The following is a 14,465-nucleotide window of genomic DNA, read 5'->3' on the forward strand; positions in this document are numbered from 1 at the left end:
GGTGGGACCCCATAGTATTTTTTTTGTTTTTTCTTAGAATTTCTAGTATTTTCTCTAATTTATTATAGCGCCACGTGATACCTTGAGAGCGTTTGTAAAAAGTTTAGTGGACTTTTAATATATAATAGATAGATATATTTTATTTTTAAATATATTAATTTTTTAAATTGTATGAAATCCCGTCGATTTTCTTTCCAATGGTGGTAGTACGTACATATGTTTCTTTGGCTTTATTCTATATATCGTATAAGTACATGCATATGGTCTTTTTTTTTTTTGCGGCATGGTAGGTAAGCTTTTTTTTTCCTTTGAATCGTAAGTATAGAGTATTAATATTTTTTTCAATAGTTATATATTTCTCGTGTGGAAGGAAGGTATTATTTTTTTAATAACAGATCTAATCTAATGGTCAAAAATATTGGGGCCACCAATTTAAATGAAAATTAACGGTAAGATTATATAGTGCCATGGTGATCTAGGAGCGTTTGTAGAAGTTCCACGTGATGACTTAAGAGCGTTTGTAGGAAATTTAATGAACTTTTAGTATATAATAGATAATTATAAAATCCCTGTCAACTTGAAGTTGATATACGTGGATATATATGCACAGTGCCAAATAAAAGGACATTTTCTCCGTTTCTTAAAAAAATGGCTACAGATGTAAGTATTTGTACCCGTCAAATTTCTCGAACCTATATTTTCTTTATTATTTTTCTATTTCTATCGATTATATTAATATATCTCTGATAACCTAGTGATCATATTCATTTGTCACACAATGTACTAGTTTTTCAGTTTATATTTATAAATGAATACATGTCTTCCAAATTCATATATAATGGAGAAATGACTACCACTATTATAGAAATTGTTAAATGTGAATCTTATTATTATACTGGCATGAACATGAATCTTCTGCCCACCGGACCCATACATACTCCAGCTGAGAAAAAACCGGCACCAATGACTCTTACATCACTGCGGGCTCAGAGGACAAATCAAAACTTATGTGTGGGTGCATTGGGAGTGCCTGCTTTGTGCCTCAAACTGTCAGGGATACCTATCCCCCATCCCAACATCAATCTTGGTTGATAAGTCATATAAAAATTAGCTCGCGAGTTCTATTCTCCCAAACACCTCCTCCTCTCGAGAGATTTGATCGAGTTGCCAGATCAGGGCTCTATGCTGTCGTGAGCTCCTTCTCTCCCTAGGGCCTTGATCTCGTTGTCTCTCTCCACTCTTGTCGAGGGATTCGAAGTAGGGAGGCTGAAGTCCGCCACCCTACTCACAAGGAGGTGGGGAGAGCTCCTCCTACTCCTACCCTACTTGTTATCAGCACCTCCACTGGTAGGAATCTAGATCTAGTAGTAGCGAAGGGCGGGAAGTCTAGGACGCCAACCGAATCTGGCCTTATCACCATGGTGATGGCTTCTTCTCCAACTCCCCCGCTGATGATTTTGTCTGCTCCGAAGGCGGTTGAGCAGATCTGGTCGATGGAGGTAGCAACCACATGCATGTGCGTGCTTGGTCAGCTGGATCTGATGTGTGAGTTTTTCTTTTTAAAAAAATTAGGAAGGTAGCCCGCGCATACACGCGGGCATGTTGTTTAATGTTATTTGAATTTTTGTTACGAATGTTTATGTGTGGATGATATTTTTAAAATATTTTTACTCTATTTTAAACATGTGTTCGTTAATAACTGGTTTGGGCATATTACTACAAACCGTACATCCTCAAATTTATTAGAAAAAATGTGTCGCAATAATGGAGTTGGTTCATATCTAATATGTGATTCTTTTTTAATATTTTTGAAGTTTCCAAACTTTGTATAACATTTTCTATTTTATATGCTATAGATGACTTTAAGTAACATTTTAATTTTATTATATATTAACGAAATAAATTTCCTATTAAAAATATAGCTAATTCTACTCCTTCATCTAACCAAATATAAACTTATATTACTTATACCCCCTCCGTCACATGAATAGAAGGAGTTAAAGTTTATCCCAAAACAACAGAAGAATTTATATGTAACCGAGACAAAGTGATTTTTTTTAAATACTACCACGATAATCTTCAAAGTACCATATTATATTTTGACAAATATCTATAGTGTAGTGCATGTTATTTCAATGTCTGGTTTGTTTTCAACACCTATTGTTTTTAATCACATTATACACCTTTAGTAACTTGGAGAATACATTTGTAAATTTTTATTTAAATTAGTGTTGTATATTTATCAAGTGTTTTTTACAACTAAAATATGATGTGAAATTATTATCATAACATTAATTATTACATATCGGCTCCATATGTTGAGATGTATTTAGGGCTATAGACATTAATTGTTTATTTATTTAAAGGAATAAAATGTGACCACAAATTGGATATATAATTTTAAAATAATGTAAAAGATAGAACACTTAAAAATCATTGATCGTATATTTTGTATTTGTATTTGCGTAAATTTGAAGATTATTATATCTTATCTTTAAATTGTAGAAAATTTATTTTAATGACTATCAATTTTTTGACTTTATCATAAGTACGCGCATATGGTTTCCTGTTCTTCGGACAAACGATACATGAGAATTGTTGATTTTCCAATCATATGTTCGTACGATTTCCGGTCAACAGTTTCATATTTCTCATGTAAACTTGTATAGGAGAAATATATTATTTTTAAATAATAAATCTAATCTAATTGTGTAAAATAAAACAACTAAATTGTGTTGTTTAATTTTTACGTATGTAGATTTAAATTAGCGTTGTATATCATCAAGTGATACTTGTCACCCTAAAATATAATGTGAAATAAGAAATTATCATATCATTAATTAAATTACTATATATGTCTTCATCTTATGTTCAGATAGAACTTTTAAAGACCATTGATTGGATATTTCATATTTAATAAATCTAGTTTAACTACTTATATTTACGAAATTTGTAAAATAATATATTTATCTTTAAATAATAGAAACAATAAATAATAGAAAATACTGTTTCAAAAGACCATCGATCTTTTCTAATGATACGCATATTTTTTTTGTTTTATTGTTTTTATAGTAAGTCGTCTGTATGTAGATTTTTCTTTCTTCCGATGGACGACAGTAGGTAAGTTTCATTTCTTTTCCAATACGTACGTACTGACTACTTTTTTCTTCTTTTTCCGGCCAACAGTTATACAGTTCTTCCGTATATGTAGATAGAGTAAAGTATTAGTTTCTTATATAAAACATATATAATCTAATGGTCTAAAATATTGGGTTCACCAATTTAAGTGAAAATCGACGGTGATATTTGCTTAAAATTATAGAGTAATATATTTTATCTTTAAATAGTAGAAAAATTTTATTTTAAAGACCTTCGATTTTTTTTTTCAATGGTGCTACGCACGTATGTTTTTTAAAGGAATACAATAGGATCACAAAATCGAATATATAATTTAAAAATATTTTAAAATATGATTGTTTACATAACGTTAATTTGATATTTGATTTTTTTATGACAGGTCTAGTTGATGTATATTTGTGGAATAATAATTTTATTTTTATATGTAGAAAATTATATTTTCGATTTATTTCGATGGTACTACATACATTTAATTTTTAGCTTTATTTCGATTGTAAATATGCTGGCATGTTTTTTTCCTTCCTGACGAATCGTAGCCTCGTAGGTGAGCAGCATAAGCTCGACTGCTCTTTCCCGATCTTACATACTTATATTTATTTTCCCAGCGAACCGGAACCGATGAATAATATTTGAGTTTTATTGTTTTTAGCCGTACGTACGTACTTATGGAATTCTTATGTTTCTTTTCAGCAACAGTAGGGTATTAGTTTCTTTAAAAACATCTAATCTAATCTAATGGTCCAAATTGTCGGGTCCACCGATTTAAGTGAAAATCGACGGTGAGATTAGACATTACTACGTGGCGGCTTGAGAGCGTTTGTATGAAGTTTAATGGACTTTTAGTATATAATAGATAGATAGAAGATTGCTCGTTGATTTGCCTATTATCAAATTAGAATATGGATTTAATTTCTACTGTTAATGCAAGTATCACTGGATTTGTGTATGGATATGTACCATGTACTGTATGTGTGTCACTGGATGCAAATCGTGTGCATAGTTGCAAGTGTGTATTCATTTGTGCATGGCGAATCATATGTATAAAATTGTGGAGCTGTGAAATTGTTGATTTGTTTGGAGAGGCATAATAGTAGGTTTTGCATGAAAACTGAGACTAATGCCTATCTAGAAGTACCGGTAGAAACAAGAGCTCACAAGAACATGAGCTTAGCTTAGTTAGGGAAAAGAGGTAAAACATGAGCTCAGATTATTTCCGGGCTCAAGTTGGCTTGCTAGTCAAAGCAAATCCCCAGATATAAATTGTAAGCAGTAACAAAAAGGGACCAAAATATCGAGATGCAAAAACTAGGTAAAGTTCACATCTTCAATTCTCCATAATTCACATGATAAATCACAAGTTGACAAACGACATCTCCATTAGACAATAAGACAGTACAGATGAATGATAGTCTAGATACCTTTTTAGTGCCACATTCAAAATCTCATATGATACTTTTGCTCTAGAGATATTTTTAGCGCATTATGTTAAATTTATCTCATAGACGCGTCATTTTGGTTCTTTAAAGTCTTACGGAATTTTATCCTTTGTACATAAGTTTGTTTTTGTCGGAGGGTGAACTCCTCCACCAGGGAACCGTGAGGCCCCCCTTTTTTGGTTCGGCCGAGGGCAGCGGGTGAGATTCGAGGGCTCGGAGAGCGAAACTGTGTGATCTTGAGGGGGTTAGGCCCCTACAAGACGATGAGACAAAAGGGGCTTATACAGGTTCAGGCCGCTGAGAAGCGTAATACCCTACTCTTGTGCTATGCTGATTGTGGGAGAAATTACAAGATCTCCTTGTTGGAGTAGAAGGTGTTGTGTTGATCGTGAGGGGCAGAAGCTGCTCTAGAGTCTAAAATGGCTCGTCCCCACCTCAATCCGTCCATCCCTCTCCTGAAGTAGGCCTGGACCTCCTTTTATACCATAAGGGGTTACCACATGGGGCCAACAACCTAACTTAGTGGAGAAGTATTATAATCTTTGCATTAAATGCATATCTTGTCTCTTGACTTGGGAAGCCAAACGCACGTCGTCTTGATGATGGGGCCCGTCAAATCTTGCCGCCTGACACGGGGGGTGCCCCTGTCAATCGCCATTTAAGGGATGAAGACTTCTGGGCTCCTGTTTGACCAGAGCGGATAAACCGACTCCGGCTATGATGAGAGACTAAAAAGCCTCTCATTATGATGTGACGGGACAGAGCACGCCGCACGCCGCCTAGCACACTGACAGGGTGGGGTTACACAGCCGCCGCCCCATCGGTCATTCGACCGGTCACGGACCGGTCACAGATCGGTCACAAACCTGTCAGATGCGCAACACGCCTCATTAAGGCTGCAAGGACCGCTTTAAATGCGGTTAGGTGGGTGTCGGGCGTGCCCACCTAACTCTATAGACGTGGGCTGATATGTGGAGGGGGTAGCCGCCGCTCCACCCTGGGCTCGACCCCCCTTGAGGGAAGCCACGTACGCTTGGGGACGGCCCCGACCCCAAGCTAGGTGGGGGCAGCCGCCGCTCCACCCCGGGCTCGACCCCCCTCGGGGGGAGCCACGTGGGCTTGGGGGCGGCCTCCTCCCTCTAAACGTGATATCCCCGGGCCCATATCATCGACAGTTTTAATATAAATATATTTTAGTAACTAAATGTAAAAAATGCAAGGCACCTATTTACATCCATGATATGGGAGGTTGATATGGTTAATTAGTGCATTGAAGAAAAAAATGATAAGTAAACTTGACATGTGGGTGCAACCCAGTACACAAACTTACAAAACACTCGTTTCAGATCACAAATTGGTTTAATGCGTGTGAGAAAAAGGTCGAAATGGCTGGCCGTGACTAATAATGTTGAGTTAGAACCTACTTAATTATAATGGCAGACACACACGTAAGGGGTCATGAGGCATACTACACGTGCAAAAAACCACTACTTGGTATTTATTATTGTTCTTCCACCTTTTCAATTAATTGCATCCTTCATCTATAATTGTTTGTATAATTGCCATCCTTATGATACATTTGACTGAACCCATGCATGTCTAGATGTGTGCCAACATGTCATCCTAATAAACATTCGAGCATACTCATTTGGCTTTGGTTCGCACATACCAGACAAGTTCATGCACTAAAACAACCGTTTTGCAAGTTTGTGTATCAAATTACACACATCTTGTAAGTTTGTGTATCGTCAGTGCAATTTACTTCAAAATGATTTACTACAAAAGTTGTGAGTTCAAGGATTGGTAACAACAAGGGTTAATATATTTTATATATCTCCTTTTTCACATTGATTCGCTATAATTGTTAGTGCCTTTAGAAAGTGTCCCTACTTTCTTGTACACCTAAAAAACGAGTCTACAAAAATACCACAAGGTATAGAGATAGTTTTATAAAGTATCTCTTTATTTTTAAAGACAATTCACTATGGACGCATATAAGGCATTTTAAGATGCTTATATATTATTCTAAGTGCTATTAAAACTATGTCTCTATAAGACTTTATTTTTAATGTGTATTCAATATCGGCAAAATAGTGCCGGTTCTAAAACCAGTAGTGATCGCTCTTATGGAGCACCAATATGGCCTCGGTAACTATAATTTATGTTATGTTCCATAATTAAGCATGTACAATTGGAATGGAAAGCAGTAGAGAGGTATTGTTTTATCATGGAGAAGAAAATACACAATTATTTTGAAATGGAAGAAATAAAACTATGCATCAGATAGGCAATACTACTCCAGCAATATGGCGCATATTTTCAAGTGAAGTTCATAATAATTTTGTCACATTCCAAAATACAATTGAAAGATATACTTGTTTGTACCGCACCGATATAGGTTTTTGTCACACTTCAAAAACTATAACAAAAGAAGGTGGGTACCATCTCAACCTATCCACAGCTTCCTTTGGTCAACTCTCTTACTGACTTGAAAGAGATCAAATGAAGGGGAGGGTGCTCATTAGAGCTAAGTTCAAAGACAATGACTCTGTGCCCAGGAAAATTGTGCTGCATAACCCAGTGAGAATGGGTGGTGGTGGTGAATCTTGGACAGTTTCTGTTTTTCTTTTGGAAGGTGACTTCATCAATATGCCGCTAGATGAGAATCTTCCCCCTGCTGGCCCACAGCCTAATCCTGCTGCTGTTGATGATGAAGATCCTGATGGTGGCCACATCTGGCAAATGGGTCAACCCTAAGTAGGTCCGGGTGATTGGGATGATTTAGTCCAACAGCAAAATGCAGCAAATGAGCAGGTAGAAGATGCTTGGGGCCAAGATCACCCTATGGGCCAGATCATGGAAGCAAACCCTGATGGACTAATTGATTTGGCTGCTACTAACCCTGGACATGAAAATGTAGTGGTCCCCTTTGTTCCTGCTGCAGACAAGGGGAAAAAGGTGCAACAATCTGATCAGGATGCACAGATTTAGAGGTTTTTAGCAAGATTGGAGAAAATTGCTAAAAATGAGTACCCCAGGGTTCCCTATTTCTACCCCATGAAAGGCATGAATGAGAAGATTGACCTCCTGTGCAAAGAAAGGAATTCTATGCATCAGTTCTTGGCTAGTCACCCTATTCCTGCTGCTCTTTATGACACAAGCCCCTTTAAAACTCTAGTCCTGCCAAAGAAGACTATGTTCGATTTCTCTCCCCAAGTGAATAAGGTGGATGCTACCTGGGCCTTGGACTTTCATAAGTCTAATTGTCCTCCCCAGCCACAGGCCCATGAAGACATGGAAATTCTTGAAGTCTTGCCTTTGGCGGTTCACCCACCCTCCAGTCCAGTCTGCCAAACAGCTACTCGTTTGATGCTTCCAAAAGCCCCAGTTAAGAAAAGGGATGGCAAAACTCTTTTATATAATCCATACAGGACTTCAGCATATCAAAGGAGATTCTGAACTAAAGGTAGATCCTAGAATGGGCATTGGTAAGCCAAGGGGAAAGTCTGCAAGAAAACTCAAAGAATTGGCAGGTATAGCAAAAATATTTGATGATACTTGCATAAAGGAAACTGATTTTAATGCTAATGTCTATGATGATATCCATTCTGATTCCTCACCATCTGATTGCTCAATTTCTCTATTGCAAAAGATGGGAGTGGACATGTGCGAGCTAGCTCCTGAGGAGGTAGTTGAGTCTAGCCTGGGAGGCCAGAGAAGGAAGAAGATGCCCAGGCCTGATATGGAGGAAAAATGAATTTAGACCTTTTGTGTGTTTCTGCAGACCTTAATCAGATTTTTATCGAACATGTAATGGTCTGTATTTGGGCAAAAACTTTTGTGTCATATCAGTTAAATGTTTCAGTTATGTACATTTTGAATACTTGGGATGCTCCTTTATTACGGACTGGTTGTGCTAGTTCTGTTTATTCCAGTCTCCTTTATCCAGTTTATCATGAATAACTTTAAATCTTGGAATGTGCTCTGTTGAAATATTCGAGGAATGAATGCTGAATCCAAGTTGCTCTCTTTGAGGCAGAAAATTGAGGATAGTGGTTGTCAGGTCTGTTGCATTCAAGAAACTAAAAAAGATCACTTTGATTTATTTGATATCAGGAAATTTTCCCCAAAGAATTTAGATAGTTTTGCTTTTGCCCCTTGCAGTGGAGCTTTAGGAGGTATCCTGATTATTTGGTCATCTCGAGTTTTTGTGGGGACAGTGGTAGAGGTTAACCTCTTTTCAGTCACCATTGACTTCACCTCAAGACACTGTGCCTAGAAATGGACCTTGACTTGTGTCTATGGCCCTTGTAGTGGCCCTGAAAGAGCAAATTTTGTTTCTTGGTTCAGAACTGTGCAAATTGCTAATCAGCAAAATTGGCTTTTCTTGGGTGATTTTAATTTCTATAGATCTGTGCAAGACAGAAAGAAAGATGGTGCAGATATGAATGACATTTTCATCTTCAATGATATCATTAGCATCCTTGGCCTTCTGGAAATCCCTCTTAAAGGCAGAAAATTCACCTGGAGTAATATGCAGCAAAATCCACTTCTTGAGAGATTAGATCGGATTTTCACTTCAGCCTCATGGACAATGGACTATCCAAACACATTAGTGCTGCCTCTAACCAGAAACATCTCTTATCATGTGCCATGTGTAGTGAAAATTGACACAAAAATCCCCAAATCCCCTATTTTCAGATTTGAAAATTATTGGGTAGAGATGGATGGGTTTTTCGATATTGTTCAGGTAGTTTGGTCTTTAGATCCTGGTTTCGATGATCCTGCCAAGTGCATTTCTTTCAAATTGAAAGTGCTTAGGAAAAAGCTCCTTGCTTGGAGTAAGAATCTGTCTAAGTTGATGGGATTGCTAAAAAACTGCAACAAAGTGGTGGACTTTCTGGATTTAGTCGAAGAAAACAGAATGCTCTCAATCTATGAGTGGAATTTTAGAGAAACAGTTAAGGTATAGATTTTGAAATTATTGGAATTCAGGAAGATTTATTGGAAACAAAAAGGTGAACCAATAGATGGATGATGTTGGGGGGGGGGGGGGAGAATACAAAATTCTTTCAGTCAATAGCCACTGAAAGGTTCAGAATCAACACTGTCTCACAAGTGCTAGATCATGATGGACAGATTATACATCTTAGTGAGCAGAAAGCTTCTCTGTTTCATCACAGCTTTAAGAACAGGATGGGTGTATCTAATTCCCCACAGATGGCTTTTGACTTGGATTCTCTTTTTGACAGACATATAGATTTGAGCAGCTTGGTTGACATGTTCTCAACTCAGGAAATAGATAGTCTCATCTCCATTATTCCAGCTGACAAAGCACCAGGGCCGGATGGTTTCAATGGCTTTTTCATGAAAAAGTGTTGGCATATTATAGCTCAGGACTATTATAGACTGGCAGCTCATTTTCATGCTGGAAATGTTGATTTGGAAATCCTTAATAGCTCTTTTATAACCCTGGTTCCAAAGAAAACTTCCCCAGAGACTGTTAATGATTTCAGACCCATTTCCCTTATGGGTATAAGTCTGAAAATCTTAACTAAATTGCTAGCTGGCAGACTTCAAGGGGTAATTCTTAAACTAGTGAGTGATAATCATTATGGTTTCATCAAAGGAAAAACCATACAGGATTGTCCTACCTGGCCTTTTGAATATATTCACCAGTGTCAGCAATCAAAAAGAGAAATCGTCCTCTTGAAGTTAGACTTTGAAAAAGCCTTTGATACCATTGAGCATTCTGCAATTCTTTCAGTTATGCAGCATATGGGTTTTCCTCTAAAATGGATTGAGTGGGTACAGATGGTTTTCTCTACTGCTTCTTCTGCTGTGCTATTGAATGGGGTGCCAGGGAATTCTTTCAAATGCAGAAGAGGGGTCAGACAAGGAGTTCCTCTCTCACCTCTGCTTTTTGTGTTGGGGGCAGAGCTGTTGCAAAGAATAATCAACAAAGCTTTTCATCAAGGCCTTCTGTCAAAACCAATTAATGAAAGCAGTGGGGAGGGTTTCCCAATCATACAGTATGCTGATGACACCTTGATCTTGCTAAAAACATCTCAGAAAGAAGTCTTCTGTTTCAAGGCTATTTTGAATATGTTTGCTCAATCCACAGGCCTCAAGGTAAACTATAATAAATCAAGTCTATACCCACTTAATATGTCTCAGGACAAAGCTGATTTACTAGCTGGCATTTTGGGATGTAAGATCGGTTCTCTTCCTTTCACTTATTTGGGGCTACCTTTGGGAACCACCAGGTCTAGAGTGGTAGACTTTGCTCCGTTGGTAGACAGGGTTGAAAGGAGGCTGACAGCAAGCTCCATTTTTTTGCCTCAAGGAGGAAGATTAACTTTGATCAACTCAGTCCTGTCTTCTATCCCAACCTACTACATGTCCTCATTGTAGCTACCAGTTACAGTCATCAAGGCCATTGACACAGCTTGTAAGAATTGTCTGTGGAGAGGGAATAACCCTTCTTCTACAAGGAAATCTCTAGCTTCCTGGTATAGGGTGTGCATGCCTAAGGAGAAAGGAGGCTTAGGAGTTATCAATCTGAGAGTTCAAAACACATCCCTTCTTCTAAAGCATATGGTCAAGTTTTATAATGGTGCTGATTTACCATGGGTAAAATTAATCTCACAATCATATTATGATTCTAAAGTTCCACACTTGATGATGAATAAGGGTTCGTTTTGGTGGAGGGACATCACATCTCTTGCAGACATATTCAGGGGGATAGCAAAATGCGAAATCAGGACAGGAAGAACTGCCCTTTTCTGGAATGATCTATGGAATGATGATTTTAAATGCATCAGCTACCCCAATCTCTTTGCTGTGACCATGTATAAGTCTGATTCAGTCAAGGCCATGTGTTCAAGACCCTTAGAAGATTCTTTTGCCCTACCCCTCTCAGATGAGGCTTATTCTGAATTTTTGCAGCTTCAGGAGGTTCTGGACAGTTTGAATTTACAATCAAGGATGGGGGATGCTTGGAATTTTATCTGGGGTTCAGATAAGTACACAGCTAAGAAATTTTATAAGCTAAATTATTCTGCATTGCAACCCCCCAGGCCCATGATTTGGCTATGGAAAACAAAATGTGTCATGAAGATCAAAGTCTTTGCCTGGCTAATGTTCTGTGATAGGCTCAATACAAGAGATATGCTGGATAGAAGACATTGTGCCAAAGAAAATAATGATCTCACATGTGTTTTGTGCAATGCGAACTACAGAGAGACAAGGCTACACCTCTTCTTCTTATGTCCTTTCAGCATCAGGTGTTGGCAATACCTAGGAATTGAGTGGAATAATAATTTGGAATTTTTCCAAATGATCACCCTAGCAAGACTCAAATTTGCTCAGAAGGGTTTCCTGGAAATTTTCTTTTTGGCAGCTTGGCACATCTGGAAGCAAAGGAATGGCATCATATTTCAGAACATTCAGCCCTCCTTCCAGGCATGGAGATCTCTTTTTGTCAAAGAAGTTCTTCTGCATATGTGCAGAATGAATGATCCTTTAAAGCAAACTGTTTTTAATTGGGTACAAACCTTATAGTCTTTCTGTATGACCCGCATGTAATCTCTGTAACCGTGAAAATATTTTCTTTATTTATAAAATTACACTGCTGGGCAAAGCCCTGGCAGTTTTCCTAGTCAAATAAAAAGAAGGTGGGTATGGACTCAAAGGTTGAACATTCACTGGTGGAGAAACTATCTTTGGTCGGTTTGGCAAAATCTACAATAGTCCCGGTTCCAAAAAGAACCGGGACTAAATATTGTTTTTAGTCCCGGTTACAAAAATTTTGATCTTTAGTCCCAGTTGGTGTTACCAACCGGGACTAAGATCACCACTTTAGTCACGGTTAGTATTACCAACCGGGACTAAAGATCACGGTTGGTATTATCAACCGGGACTAAAATTGAACGCGTAGTATATAATCCCTATCACTTATCCTCTCCTCCACCATTACAACTTAGACATATCGAATCTCTCCCCTCTCCTCAGATCTATCCTCTCTTGCTCATCCCCTCTCCTCCACCTCCTCCCCTTCCTCCTCTCCTCCCCCTTCCTCCTCCCCTTCCCACTGCGCGTGGCGGGGGGCGGGTCGCGGCGGCCGTGGTGGGTGGCGAGCAGCAGCTGGCGGCAGCGGGCGGCGGGGTGAAGGCCGGCGGCGGGCGGCGGGGTGAAGGCCGGCGGGGCGGCGCCCGGCAGCGGGCGGTGGGCGGCGGCAGCGCAGCGTGTGGCGGGGCGAAGGTCGGCGGGGCCGCGCCCGGCGGCCGTGGCGAGCGGCGGCAGCGGCATTGTTTTTCTTTTTTTTTAAATTTGTGATTCACTGAGATGTACAAATTTGTGATTCATTGTTTGGATCTGTGATGTATTTGATTTGTGTGTAATTTTTTTAGGATTTTGTGATATATTTGATTTGTGTGTATAAGTAACTTTATGATTTGTGATGTGGATTTGATGATGTGAATTTGGGATTTTACTTTTGATTTGGGGATTTGCCTACTTGATTCGAGAGAAAATAAAAAGGAAAAAAAGAAAAAGAAAAGGGGAGCAAATAAAAAGGAAAAAAAAAGAAAAATAAAAGGGAACCATCTGTTATCGCCGTTATTGTCTCTTTAGTCCCGGTTGGTAACAATAACTGGGACTAAAGATCCCCTCTCTTTAGTCCTGGTTAGTGTTACCAACCCGTCCCGGATCCTTACTCCCGGTTGAAAAATCGAGACTAAAGGGGGTCCCCAACTGGGAGTAAAGATAGTTTCTCCACCAGTGATTCCTAACCGGTCAAGGCAAAATTTAGCTTGCCTAGTTACTTCATTGACCATAATTAGTACCTTATTCATATCCAAGTAGAGCTGGAGGTTTGCTGTCTTGAACGAGAGGGGCAATCCGATAACACGCAAGTTGGGACACCGCCCTCAATTGTCCATTTGCAGTGATGGGAGAGGTATAGTTCATTTGCCACAAATTGCATGGTGCTTATTTTTTCATGTTTCGCCATCACCACACTTACATTTTCATGCATTTTGCAACCAATATTGCAAAAGTTGTCGAAAGTGATCTAGGCAGATAATTTTGCTTTTTCCTTGTTGTTCCTGGTATTTTCCTTTCTGTTGTTTTCTTTAATATATCTTGTTAGTATAATTGGCACTTCTCTTGTCGGTTCGTTAGAAAATAAGGTCAGTTTTCTCTTCCTTTGAACTGCTTGCATATCCACCAATTTTAACGTTTAGGAACCATGAGCTTATACCTCAGTATTTCACCACAAAGTAGGTTCGCTTTCACAGGAAATCAGTTCAAATCACAGAATGTGTTATTGAATGCAATGCTTTGATTTCCATATGTATTGTGCATTCGGACAAAGGATATTTCAGCACTTGGAATTTCTTCAGATATATACCATTTTATAAAACTATATCTTTTGGGCAATAAAATTGGTTAATACTGACAATACTTCATTGTGCTGGAAAACATATTTTTGCAGGCGGCAAAACCTCCACATGCACCTAAAGGCCTTTGAAATCATTTTCGGAGGCAGCTCCGTTAAGCGGTCCACCTGCAAAAATCACATTTTCGTAGGCAGGCACCTAAAACAGACCACCTAGGAAGAAAAATTTGGGTAAAAAAAATTAAAATACATTTGAAAATATCCCGATTCAGCTACCATTTCCACAGATTAAGCACAATGCAAATAAAATCAAATGTCACTACACAAATGAGAAGAACAAAATTCACATATAAAACATCACCATACAACTAAGAAGAACAAGATTCACATATTCCACAGAAATAAAGAGAAAAGAAAATGAATTATGGATATGGATTTAGAGGAAGAAAAACAACGGAGGATATCTAGAGACTGCTGACAACGTACGCCCT

Source organism: Oryza glaberrima, chromosome 6, assembly GCF_000147395.1.
Source record: "Oryza glaberrima chromosome 6, OglaRS2, whole genome shotgun sequence".
NCBI lineage: Eukaryota > Viridiplantae > Streptophyta > Magnoliopsida > Poales > Poaceae > Oryza > Oryza glaberrima.